This window comes from Mirounga leonina, unplaced genomic scaffold (assembly GCF_011800145.1).
Source record: "Mirounga leonina isolate KUSES-001 unplaced genomic scaffold, KU_Mleo_1.0 Mir_169, whole genome shotgun sequence".
NCBI lineage: Eukaryota > Metazoa > Chordata > Mammalia > Carnivora > Phocidae > Mirounga > Mirounga leonina.
The window spans coordinates 7,399,539-7,414,338 of NW_023270431.1; the positions used below are offsets into that span (position 1 = coordinate 7,399,539).

Consider the following 14,800-nt stretch of genomic DNA (forward strand, 5'->3'; position numbering starts at 1 on the left):
ACAGTAACTTTAATATTTATTGAGGTCTTATTATATGCCCAGTTTATTCTATACATTAAGGTTACTGAAAATATAACAATGAACAAAATATATTTCTTTTAGTCCTGAAAATGACCTTGTGAGATGGGCACTAAAGTGTCACTGCTTACTAATGGGAACCAGAATAAAGAGGTTAAGTGACCAACTTTACATCAAACCTGGACCCCATTAATGTGAAACCCAGGGTTTGTACTCAAGTAGTTTAACCTCAGAGCACTAACAAAAACTATACTGCACAACTTTCCTCTAAGCTTATTGATAGATTTCATTTCCAGGAGCTCAGTATACTTCACTGATTCTTTTAGGACTGTTTGACCTATAAATGTTGGAGTTCCTTGAAAATCAGTCCTGGACTGTCTTCTTTTCATCATCTCTGTACATCTTACTGGATGAGCTTATGTCTGATGACTTGTAATATTATCAGTCTGCCAACTTCTCAATGTAAATATTCTGCCCAGACCTCTCTTCTAAACTAACTTGACAGTTTCACCTCACTCTCTCATAGATTTTTAAATAAATTTTCAAAATTCAACTCATGATCCCTGCCCACTGTTCAAACCTATTTTACCTCCAATGTTCCCCATCTCATTTACCAGCATTTCCAACCACTCAAATTCTCCAGCCAGAAAACTGGTAGCCTTCTTTGACATTTCCTCCTCCCTTCATTTCCCTCATTCAATCTGTTAATAAAGGCTCTTGATTCTAATCCAAAAACTTTTTTGAGTCCTTTCATTCTCTCCATCTCCACTACCACAATTCTAGTCATTATCTCTTTCAAGTACAAATAAAATAGCTTCCTATCTATCATTCTTACTTCCACTATTACTTTTTGCCAAACCGTTTTCTGCACGAACACACTCCCTTGCTTAAAATTGTCCGATCGTTCTCCATTTTTCTTAGTATGAGATTTTTTTTAAATGCTTATTAGGCTCAAAATTCTTTTACAACTGGTCTCTGCCTACCTTTCTAAATTCACCTAACCCCATTCTCTTCACTCACTATACTGAGTAGACGGACTTTATTGCAGTTCTACAAATATTTCATTAGCCTATACCTGAAGCTGTTACTGAAACTAAAACCTGAAACTGGAGCTGTTAGTCTTTGCTTATCTGAGTAACTGCCTTTGTGCACAGGAGGAGAGTCCCCAGGATTCTTCTCAGAGAGAAAGACTGGCCCTGAATCATGACGAGGAATAACTGGATAAGCAATTTCATGGAGACAGACAAGAATAAGCCTTAAAAGCTTGTTTTATCAAGAAATGAAACTACTTGCTATTAGCATGCAAATATATAATGAATGTAGAGTATCTATAGAGCACAGATATACTCAATTTTAATTAAAGATGAGTTGTGATTTGGAAACCTGTGACTAAAATAATACTAAATGATACTGTATACATTAAATTTCTTAAATAATATTTCCATCCTATTCTTATGATTACCAAACAATTTAATCACCCTATAAAAATAATAAGAAAAGGTATATACTCTATAGATAACCTCCTAATTTGATAAATACTCACTTAAAAGATGAGCATGTCAGGGAAATATGGATGGAAAATGCTGTAATTAAATCATTCCATTTTTTTGAGGGGGGGAGGGGAAAAGGGAGACAGAGAGACAGAGAATCTCAAGCAGGCTGTATGCTCTCAGCATGTAACCTGACACAGGGCTCAATCCCACAACGCTGACATCATGACCCTGAGATCAAGACCTGAGCCAAAAACAGTAGTCAGATGCTTGACCAACTAAGCCACCCAGGTGCCCCTATGATCCAGTATTTTTTAAATTTAAGTACAACTACTGGTGATGTAATTGTATGTAGCCTATGTTCTCATTTTAAAAGGTTATGAAGATTTTAGTATTTAGGGAGAAGAGAGATGATATCTTATCTTTAATATAGAATATATAATTCATTAACAATAGTCATATCCTTAATAGATGAGGCATATCAGACACAGAAGAAAAGCACCAACACTAAAAATCATAAACCAATTTCACGAAAACAAGTGGTCAGTTTTCCAGAAATAGTTAGCAGACTTCTATCATATAAATTCTTCTGGTACACTATACTATAAGCTGTGGAGAATAACACATATGAAAAGACTGTATAACTCACATCCTCATGATAATATAGGACTTAAATTAATGATTTTACCATAAAGGAGATTTTTTAAGCTGTTTTTATGAAAACAAACAAGATTTACTGGAAAAATGTTTAAATTCTAGGTTTTTATTAATAAAAATACATCCTAAATAATAGAACAGATGTTATAAAGAACATCCCCTGAGGTTCAAAATAGAAACATGTAGGTACACAAGATGATAAATACAAAGCTACCAAAGTGGTAATGTTTCCTTGCCCTCTCTTACCTCATTGGGCATCCAGGATGTAGAACTGAAAGATTAAAAAGTATAATTTTTAAAATGACAGGTTTATCAGACATCCAGTAGGATTACTAAATTTAAAATTTAAAGGCAAATCACACTTGAAAATAGGTTAAAGATAATCCAATAAGCTAAAATGATTTCTAACAATGAATTAATGTTGAACTGAGATCTCATCTATAAGATATGATAAAGACAATCTTGCTCAAAGTATGTTTTAAAAATAAAACTAGTGCAAAGAGGAAAAATCCTTAGATATTTTCTAATATAGAAAGGGCTTAGTAAAGAAATAAAAGAAAACAAGGAAATAAGAAAAAATAAAATAATAAAATAGAAGCGCCTATTGCTGCTAAAATAAAATAAAAAGCAACTCTCCTAAAAGTAAAAATCATTCATAATATTAATAAAAGATACAAGACGTTTATGCTTTACGGGACATGTGTAAAGAAAATTTCATTAACATCAAAGAATGGAGTTATTTTCCATTTGTTTCTAACAGCAGGTCATATGTTCGTTAATTTGTTTTCTCATTCACTCAATACATATTTATCAAGCACTATATCTAGTGCCAGGTATAGATAGGTGATAAGGTCACAGAGATGATACTGAATGATGATGATATGATGATATGAAACAAAATTCATACTTTCAACAACTCATAGCCTAGAATGTAATAGAATATAAGATGGGGAAAAATAATTTTAAAATATTGCAATAGGTATTTCAAAAATCAGAACCACTCCAGTATCAGCAGAGAAAATAACTTTTGAAATTCAAAAGTTTGGTAACTGTTCTTAAACTGGCAACTGTCCTCACTCTTGGGTTCGCCCTCTAGGGAATCCCATAGTCAGGAAAGATAGCACAAGTTTGCAAATGTATAGTTTTCTCAGCTATTTCCTGCCAACAGAAATTTGAGACTACCTCTGCCTCTTTTCATTTTGTAGTGAAATTCTACCCTTTCAATTCAAGCTGGCAGTATTTAATGTGATGAACTTTCTGTGAATATATTAAGGTGAATATCATATCACCCCCATTAGGCAAAAGACACACCCACAAATCTCTTCCCTATAAGCATTTAGTTTCTCATAGGCTATACTGTTTGAGTAAGAAAATTGTGAGACAGACTCATCTTCATCTCTAGGCATTTTCTGGCAATGCCCTGTATTTGAAAACTGCTCAAAAGCCATTTCTTAACTATATTTGCCATCTAGAAACTGTGAGATTTTTCAAAATAATAAAGTCCTTTTATTTTGTTTTATTTCCAAAACCCTTCCCTCCTCAATTCATCTCTCTGTAAGAGAAATGGCCGCACCTTCAACACTTTGCTCCTAAGTATCCTTAGCTGCATCAACAAATGCATTAGGCACACTTTCTACTTTCCATATTACTGTAGACAACAGTGGTGTGGAGCCTTCTGCACTACAAAACAAGGATCCTCCTTCCTGTGGTTTCTAATAAGATGTTATTCACTTCCTTTTGAGCCCTCCTCAGCAACATTCTCAAAGTCCATATTTCTTTTTCTTTTTTTTTTTTTAAGATTTTATTTATTTATTTGACAGAGAGAGACACAGCGAGAGAGGAAACACAAGTAGGGGGAGTGGGAGAGGGAGAAGCAGGCTTCCCACGGAGCGGGGAGCCCGATACGGGGCTCGATCCCAGGACCCTGGGATCATGACCTGAGCCGAAGGCAGACGCTCAACGACTGAGCCACCCAGGCGCCCCTCAAAGTCCATATTTCTATGAATGATCTGTCCAGTGAAATTTCGGCTTTTTCTAACACCCTCCTCAAATCCTTACAGCTTTTGCTTATTGCCTGAATCCAAAGTGTGTGTGTGTGTGTGTGTGTATGCCCATGCTGTATGTGTATATATATGTGTATATATATGTATATATATAGTGCGTGTGTATATATATATATATATATGCGCCTATAGTATATAGTAAGACAGATGCCTATAGTATATATATATAGTGTGTATATATATATGGTATTTGTTAAGTCAGCTTCCTACATTCAGATACAAAAATATGCATTATTTATCTATTGCTCTATATACCAAAATGTAATGGCTTAAATTGTTGTTGTTGTTGTTGTTGTTGTTGTCATCATTTTAATCTCATGGTTTCCATGGGTGAGAAATCTAAGCATGGTGTAGTTGAGTGACTTTTTTATGAGATTAAAATAGTTTCTTCCAAAGCTACAATCAGGTATTAGACTGAGTGACAGTCTCAAGTCCCAACTGAAGATGGCTCCACTTCCAGACTTACTTATGTAGCCATTGGTAGACTTAGATATTTACAGTGTTTAGCCAGAAACTTGAGTTCCTTGCCACACAGTCTTCTCCAGAGGGCAGCTCACATGACAGCTAGCTGACCTCCAAGCAAGTGAGGAAGGAAGCAACAGATCAAGTCAGAGCAACAAGACAAAAGCCACAGTCTACCTAATGCAGTCTCAGAAGTGGCATCCCATCATATCTGCCATACTCACGGACATGAAAGGGGATCTGGAGTTGGTTTAACCCTATTTTCTAGAAAATCATAGAATCAGGACAAATAGCTAGCTAAAAGCCCAGTAGACTTGTGTAATAGGAATAATAATGATCTCTCAAGGATGTCCAATCCTAATCCATAGAACCCGAGGTTATATACACTGTATGGCAAAGGAGAATTAAGGTTTCAGATGAAATTGTTTGGCAATCAACTAACCTTAAAATAGAGTGATTATCCTGGTATATCTGGGCAGGCTCAATGTAATCACAAGAGCAGAATTCTAAAAATGAAAGACAGAGGTAAAAGAGGAGAGCTGGAGGAAGAGATAGGACAATGGAATCAGGGTCCAATAGATGCTATATTAAAGAGGGAGCAAAGGGACCACTAGACAAGGAATGTGGGTAGCCTGTCTAGATTGGAGAAAGGTAAGGAAATGGATTCTCCCCTAGAGTCTCCCTCCAGAAAAGAATGCAGCCCTACCAGCACCCATATGTATAATATATATATATAAATACATATTATATAAACATATAAACTTATATTTACAAATGCACTCTGTGGAAGAAAAAATTAAATTAAAAAGTCAATAAAGTTCAAATTGGCTTGTGTATTCAGAAGATAAGCATATATGAAATCATTAAGGTGTTTAACAATAAAACCTGAAAACATTAGGAGACTAGAAAATTACATTTTTTCCCATACTCCAGCAAATCCTACTTCATCAAGACTATAAGATACATATGTACCCATAATATGTGTGTATAGTATGTATACATATAAACACAGACACATTAACCTCATGTAGTTGGAAAACACAGGCTTATACTTGAGAGTGAAACTCCACATTTATCAAAGCAGAGATATATGTGTAGGCTGTGCCAACACCATTTAGCGTCAAAACTAGATAAAGGGCTTTTTCAGATCATTTTAAGTTTGGGGATTTTTTCTGAGTTTTGTTTTGTTGTTTTAGTATCTTCTGTAATTGAGAGATTTTACCCAATCTTTAAATGTTTGCTGAGTGGTTTCACAGACCCGCTGTAATCTTTCAAAACAATCATGACTTTCTCTCCTTTTCAAAATGTGTTTCCTATCGTTCTTCCTATTTTACATTACGGTGATTCTCTTCACTCATCCATGTAAGCTTGAGGATGGAGCCTTCTAACCTTTTCCTTTTTCCTATCATTCATGTCTAGTTTATCAGGAAACATTGCTTATTTTGCTAAAAACATCAACAGCAACCTCACCTTCAGTATGCATTTTCCTCTTCACTTTTATTCCCTTATAGTTTATATCTGTATTATCATTCTCTAAACTATACTCATAATTTCCTATTTTATTTGCTGATACACAGGATTTTCCCCATCACCTCTTATGCGTTCTCTTATCCACTGTCCACATTGCAAAGTTCTTTCTGTGAAAGATTAATCTGATCAAACGTTGGTAATTTTTTTTCAATTTTCACTGATTCTTTTAATCACTTGAAACAGTATTTGATCTCACAGACCAAATTATATTACTTTATATATAAACACACAAATTAACTGAGGAACAAACATAGCATTTTTAACATTATTTTGTCAGGTAAAAACTAAAAACTTTTATTCACTATTGACATAATTTTGTAAAAAAAAATAGGAAAGAAAAGAAAAAGAAGAAAAAAAGAAATTTCAAATTAAAATGTAAAAATAACAAGATCTCAGAATATAAAATACTCCCAAAAGAGAGAACACAATAAATGTTCATAGAAATGTATGAAGACAGACAGAAAATAGGAAAAAAAAAAAAAAAAGGAAGAAAGGCAGAAGGGAGGGAGAGAGGAAAAGGATAAATTTAAAACGTTTGCATACTGAAAAGGATAATCTGACTCCAAAAGCACCAAAGAATTGTGTAGATCTCTACTGAAATTTCCTGTTGATGCAATATGTTTATCTGTATGGGAGATTGATGTGGAAATAGACTGTAGATAGCTTAAGAAAATTTCTCAAAACTCTTCAATCCTCAAGTTACAGATCTCACTCTTAGCAACTTGCATCTGTCTGGCTTCTCTTCCCCTCCCTCTTCCTCCTCCTCTACTCTAAATAAACCTGCTTTGTGGTCATCCAATCACTTCATTCTGTAGATAATTTAGATTTTTTATTTTCTCATTTTTACCTCTTCTCTGGTCAGAAAATGAAAAGAAAAATCCACACTGGAATAAGTTTGGGTTAAGATAAGGGAGGGTGAGACCTAGACAATCCATATATGGATACTTTGCCTCATCACAGGTTGTTTTACTGGTAGACATAGGTTAGTTTGGGAAGTGATATTCAAAAGCTCCAACATGGCTTGTATGTTTAATTTGTCCTATTACCGTCACTGTAAAAAATCCTGGGCCAGCCATTATCTGGAGCTTCATCATTCTAGAGTCCAATTCAACAACACGGAGCTGCCACAAATTTACAGTAAAGATGGTCAAAACCAAACATTGTGATCATCAGCAGGTGTTTAGAAAGGAGGGTGAGAATGGAGCTCTTGTACCTCCTCTGAAGCTTCATTTGCATATCAAACACAGCTTTTATCACTTACGCTTTGTTGAGGATGCTTCCCTGAAGATGGCAATCCCTTAACACAGTTAACTAATTTCTGGAAGAATATCCAAAATCTTCAGCATTTACCACCTTTCCTTCTTCAAGGAAATTCACTCTAGTCAATCTAGTTCACACTATTCTCACCACCACTGAATGATGTGCTCTTTGTTGCTACTTGAGTTGTATTGTGTTTCCTTTGCTTAAAAAGTCCTTGATGCTCACCAACATCAGATAGTTATCTTAAATGTAGCACTAACCATATTGTAATTTCATTAGATATAATTATTTTCAGTTTGTCTCCTCCCTGAGGTATGAGTTCCTTCCGCAGTGTGCTTCTCTAGGAAGTACTTCACCCTCACTTGTAACATAAAAGAATCCTTGTCATAGAAGAATATCTCAAAATGCCTTTTGCCTCCATCTTTATTTAAAGACTTTCTGGTACATTCAGCCTAGTGCCTCATGTTTATAATAATGGTGCTAAGCAGTGTGGGGCCTAAAGCTGTCTGCTATTCTGCAGTGCTAATGATTCCTGGCTAGCTGTTCCCCTAGGAAAATATATTAATTAATAATGGTGCCTGGAGAGCCTGATTCCCAATATACACATTGGCATAAACATTTTCCATAATTATTTCTAATTACCCAATTAATTAAATAGCAAAGGCATAAACTTTTATTTCTGCAGAGTCCTGCAAAATAGTATATCTCAAGACTGATGCTGTTCTCTTCCTCATTACAAGCATTGCTTTGCTCCATTTCAGAATCAACCTAATCTGCTTGGGTTTAATCAATGTGGTAGTCTAAAAAGTTGGTGCCCCCAAAAGATACTCACATCAAATACCTGGAATCTGTGAACATTACTTTATTTGGAAGAAGGGTCTTTGCAGATGTGGTTAAGCCAAGAATCTTGAGATGGGGTAATCCTTAATTATTCAAGAGTGTCCTAAGTCCAATGACAAGAGTACTTATAAGAGAAAGACAGAGGAAGATGTAAGACAGTTAGAAGAGGAGGGGATACAGAAGTAAGGCAATTTGAAACAGAGACAATAGGAGAGTGATGTAGCCACTAGGAATGTCCACAGCCACCAGCAGCTGAAAGAGCTTCTGGAGGGAGAGTGGCTTCATTGACGTCTTGATGTGAGAGAATACATTTCTGTTGTTAATGATAACCTGTTACAGTAGCCACAAGAAACTAATATCCTCTTGAAAGTTACAACCTTCAAGCCCCTACACACACACACACACACACACACACACACACACACAGCCACTTTCCTGTATTGGGTTTCTTCATAGCATTAACCACATCCTAAAATACCATATATTTGACTCGTTTATCTTGTTCATCTTCTGTCTCTCCAGCTAAAAAGTAATGAAGTTAAAAGTAAGCATTTTCCTTAAGGAAATTCACATTATTATACTTCCCAAGTAATAAAAAGGTAATTATTACATTTGGTTTGTCCTGATGTGATGTGCCATAATTTCATTGTTAGCCTTTAATCCCACCAAGAGTCCATCTTTAAAATAATATAGTTAATATCATTGAGAACAAATAAAACAAACTATAAGGAAGATTGTTCACTTGGTGAGGGAAATTAATGGTTATATGGGAAAGCAGGATCCAAAGGTAGTATTTAGAATCTTTAAGTTAGTCAACTTACCATTGTCAAATTTGATATTTCATGTAATGGAAAGAGACATAAGCTCTTGTGGCTTTCAACTGGGAATGATCTACCAAAAAATTCTCTAAATAAGGCAAGAAAACACAAAATACACCAGCAAGTATATCTTGCACTGATAAAGACACTACAGGCTTAAGGGAATTTTATTGATTGAAAATTGAAATATATTCTATTTCTGTAAGCCATTTAATTAAACAATATGAAATATTACTGATATAAAATAAAAACATTTAGAAGAATGCTTGACATATTTAAGTTTTATGCACCTATATAAGAATCCTAGTGTAGTTTGTGAACATTCTCTCTGTTGATTACTACAAATATAATGTAAAATATATTTTTTAGATTTATTTACTTATTTATTTGAGAGAAAGAGGGAGTATGCCAGCAGGGATAGGGGCAGAGGGAGAAGGAGAGAATCTCAAGCAGACTGCCCCCTGAGCAGAGAGCCTGACTTGAGGCTTGATCTCATGACCCTGAAATCATGACCTGAGCTGAAATCACGAGTCAGATGCTTAATCGACTGAGCCACCCAGGTGCCCCCAAATATTTTTCTATTTAATCAGATAAATTCCATTTATTTGGCAGTGGAAATAAAAGGAGAACTTTTTTTTATGTATGAAAATAAAAGAAGGATAACTGGATATAGCAGCAGTGGATATCTATTAGATGGCAATATCAACAGCTACAAATAACATTGTAATGTACATTTTATAATCTTACATTACTCATATAAGGGAGCCAATAAAAAAGTAGGAAATATTACTCTATAATTTGTTACATTTGTCCAGAAGGAAGCACAATGTTTAAGATCATAATCAAAATGATCGATAAAAAATGGATATTTAAAAAGATGTTTCTATCACTACACACAGACACACACACTAACATTCATCTAAAGTTAAATAATATTAAAAACACTAATTTATAAAGTGCCTCTGTAAGCAAAATAATTAAGTAGATATCAAGTATTACATTCAGGAAGTAGTATTATAATCAGTATGCAGCACAAATAAATTACATGATAAATAATTTGATACAATCCCCCCCCAAAAAAGGGCAAAATTATCTATCTATCTAACCCATTATTAACTCTAGAAACTTCTGAAACTTTAGTAAGGCGGAAGTAAGTGTGAGGTGTATGTGACACATACACATACCCTTCCAATTGATATTAAAGTCACTTGAAAGATTTTTGTTATTTTTAATACATTTCTGGCTTTATAGTTTTAAATCCAGGACAGTTGAACAAGTAGTATAATATCCCCTACTACTTTTAAAGAATGATAAGTGCAAATGAATCCTTGGTAAACTCCACATTATCATGTTAAAATCCAACTTCATTTTTAACTTTTATTACAAAGGAAATGTAGATTTATATTCCAAGATTCACTAAAGCCATCAGCCTATTTTTAGACTTTCTAATCAAAACTAATACATTGATAAAACATGTCTCCTCACAAAGTAAGAGTTACTGCTGCAATTTCTATGATTCTAAATATTTGATTTCATGAATATGTATGATTCATCAAAACTTTAAAATGTACATTTCAAGGCATTTACCTGAAACTCTACAGGCACTGATAACAAAAGGGTATAGAATAATACTGATTTTAAAAAAAGACGTTTGAAACTATTATAACATGGTAACAATTCTGTGAATAAAACTATGTAGATCTTATGCATAACAAAATAATCCACTTATTCCAAAGTTCCATTCATATAGCAGACTTTGTTTAGCTGTAATAAACATGTAAATGTAATTTGTTCACTACTTTCTAATATCTAATTGTTAGCCATTGTTAAAGATCTAAAAAGGCTTGAGTGATGATTATATGACACAACCATCTTCAGCTGGGGCTTCTCTTCTAGCCTACAGATTCTGACATACCTACCATATACTTCAATTTAAACACTTACTGAATTTCAAAGTCAAGAGAAATGAACCCAACATGTTCCCTACAGCTCTAACCTCTTCTTCACACATTATATTCATCAATATCTATGTATCACATGCTATTTGCTAGGCATTGTTCTAGATATTTGTGATACAGCATGAACAAAACAGATGAAAATACCTGTCTTCAAAGAATTTACATTCTAGAGATCTAAATACTGTTCCAAACATCTGAATATCAACTGTGATTCTGCTATTCTCTCTCCCTAGCACCCAATCAATAACCAAGTTCTTTCTATGCTACTACTGAAAGAATGCTCTCAAATCCACCCAATATTCAGCATTTGACGTTACCCAAGTATAAGCTAGAATATTTTTTCTCCACAACTATTGCTATATCTCTTAACTTTTCTTTCAGCTAGCTGTCTTCCTTCCTTTCACTCACTCTCCACATATCAAGAGATTTTTTTATAAAACTAAACATATTGCTCACCTGCATAAAAATTCTTCAATGTAATGAGAATTCCATTTCTGGCTGAGCAAGGAGAGAGTAGGTCTCTGTGCCTGTGAAAACAACCAAGGTAAAAAAACTGATGGATTAAAAATGTATACTTTAATATGGAATTTCAAAGAGTAGTAAGCGATGACCCTCTTGAAAAATTAAATTCAGGAAAGAATGAGAAATTCCTCAAGGACCAAAGAGTGATAGTAACCTGCATTCCAAAGAAAAGCAGTTGATCTGGGCACCAATGTGGGCTAAGGGAAACCAGATGAATTTTATCAACACTATTGTCAGGTGAAATTGATTATAAAGTGGAAAAGCCCCAAATGCAATTATTAAATAATTATTAAAGTCATTGTTTCTTCCACTCTTCCATTTCCAGAAGTTTGCTGAGGAACTTGAGAAAGTCTGGAAAGCAGAGAAAATTCATACAACTTTATATATCTCGTGGTGTTTGGATCCAGGTTACTACTCACATGAAATATATTGGTAAATCAAAACCATCTAGAACTATGGTCCTCCTATACTGCCAGCTCAAATACTGAGAACATCAGAACAATCAGAACCACAGTGGTAGCAACACCAGAGACCGGGTACCGAGTATTGACAAATGAACTCAATCTAATTCAAGGTGTGGCCCAGACACGGCTGAAATCAATTCTTAGAAGAATCTGAAAAATCAGTCCCTTATCTTAATTGCTGCATAGCAGAAATGGCTTACACATTTAGGATTAAGGATGGTGGTAAAATCTTCTGCTTCAGGAATTACTAGCTTTTTAATGAAAATTTCCAGAATGCAATTTAAAAAAAAAAAATGAGGTATACAAAGAAGCAAGAAATTGTATTCACAATTTTAAAAAATTCTAATAGGATTTTATGAACCATCTATTGGTCATAGCAAAGATTTTAATACAATTATTATACATATGTTTAAAAAAATACATGATATAGTGGGTTAAGAATTGGTAAAAAGAGAAATGGAACATCCAAGGAAAATAAAAAATAAATTCTAGAACAACAAAATTCTGAAACATGGTGAGTTGGCACTTCAGAAGGATCACTGAACATGCAAACAATGCTCAGAAAGAAACATAGTTTGAGATTGATTAGTGATCTAATTTTCAAGTTTAAGAAGAGGAAAAGATGAGCAAATTAAAATAAAAATACATAGGAATAAATAAACTAATGGTAATAAAAGTAGACATCAATTAAATAACAGTCAAACAAGGAAGAAAGTTCAATTTTTAAAAGGACTAATGAAACTAATAAGCTCCTAGGGAGACTAGAAACTACCAATATCATGCGCACATTACTACAGACTTTATACACCATAAAAGGATAATGACAGAATATTATGAACAACTTGAGATCAATAGGTTTAATAACTTAAATAAGACAGACAAATTCTTATGAAAATAAAGCTCAAAAAAAAAAAAAAAAACCCACAACTTGACTATCACACCAAAGGGCCCATAAGAGGAAAAATGAATCAGAAATGGTGACAGAGCTCTGGCTGTAGCCCTTTTCCTGAGCTAGGAGTACTCATGCACAATGGCCCGTGACACAGAGTAGGAGCCACCTAATCTCCTCAAGCAGACATTAATCTATGAAAAAAAATGGCTGTCTTTTGCTGCTATGTGATATAATCTGTGCAGAGCTCTTGTATCTCAGTGGACATCACAACGAAGAAACATTCAAACCACAGACATTGTGACAGATTTTTTTTTTTGTAATTGCTGAAACTTTATTAAACAAAGTGTTCTCAAAAAAATCTGAAACAAAATCTTAATAATCCTTTGTTTAAGAAATCAAATATGTGATTTCCTTTCCCATGCTGCTATATGTATAGTATGATGTTTCCACCAGCACAAGAGGAATAACTAGGCTTTCTTATCAGTTCTCCCAGAGTGGGACAGAAGAAGGAGTGTGGGGCTTAAAAGCTGTCCACATCCAAACATCAACAATGGATTTAGATTTTTTTCTTATAGCCATTTACAAACACATCTTTTTTTTTAAGTTTTTATTTAAATCCCAGCTAGTTAACACATAATGAAATATTGCAAGAAAAATAACAAATATAAATATCAGAAAGGAAGCTTTCAGAAACTCTGAATATGTTTAATAACCTAATCTAGTTGGTTGGTATACACATATGTAAAAATCTTCAGGCTGTATATCTATGGTTTGAGTATTTTCTTACCTATAAGTTATTCCCCTCAAAAATAAAACTAAAACATAAAAAAGAAAGCAAAAAATAGAAATCACCATGAGATTAATTCTAAAAATTTTAGTATGTTTGAAACTCTATTATAATCTAGCCCCTGGCCACTGACTAATCACTCAAATTCTCATTTTTTTTTTCATTTATAGCCACTCATATTCTGTTATATATATGAAAAAATATTTTAAATTCCCACCATTATATTTTCTATCACACATAAATCATCATATATATCCTCTCTCCCTTTAAGCTTTCAAATACCCAGATCTTCACTTTAAACTCTATCTCCTCACCCTCCATCTAACTAATTTCTACATATTTTTAATACCTCAGTGAACTGCCTATGACTTTATTTACATACAACTGAAGTGACTAAATGCAGATATAATTATGAAATATCACTCTTTCCTCTATTACCTATTATCTAAAGCATATTTTATAGACTTGGATGTTCATATAAACATAGAATAAACAATTATTTTTATTTTTTAAGTTATAATGATACAACCTGTAATAACCATAGAGAGGTATTATCTCCCTAGATTTGGGGTATCATTAAACCCAGGACACCCATGTATGGTTATATAGGTTGTACAATGCACAAATAAAAGTTCACAGTCTGCACAAACCTAAGTGGTATTTTTGAGTAAACCATTAAATTGTCAAAACCAAAGAAGATAGGGGGGAAAAATAAGCATTCTTTTGGTCCAATAAATAGCTAGCAAGTTTGCATAACACAAAATATAATCTAAATATTCCAAACAATAGAATTTTCTGTACTATACTCAGAAAAATAAACAAAAAACAAAAAATTCATACGATCAGATTATTGTTTTCCTTTAATTAAAGGTGAATTCTTTCTTTGTAAAAGGCCAGGTCTATGATTATATGACTTTTCTTCTTAAAGAGTGGCTTATATTATCTGATTTCTTAAAAGTACAGAAATAATAAATTTGGTGGTCCTAATCAAAATCTAAAATATGTGAAGGCAAAAAGAGATCCAGAGTAATTTTTATAA

At 33.7% G+C, this 14,800-nt stretch overlaps 1 pseudogene; it reads right to left on the minus strand.

Moving 5' to 3' along the window:
• The window catches only part of LOC118017332, a 231,248-nt pseudogene that overhangs the window by 54,125 nt on the left and 162,323 nt on the right, over positions 1–14,800 (minus strand).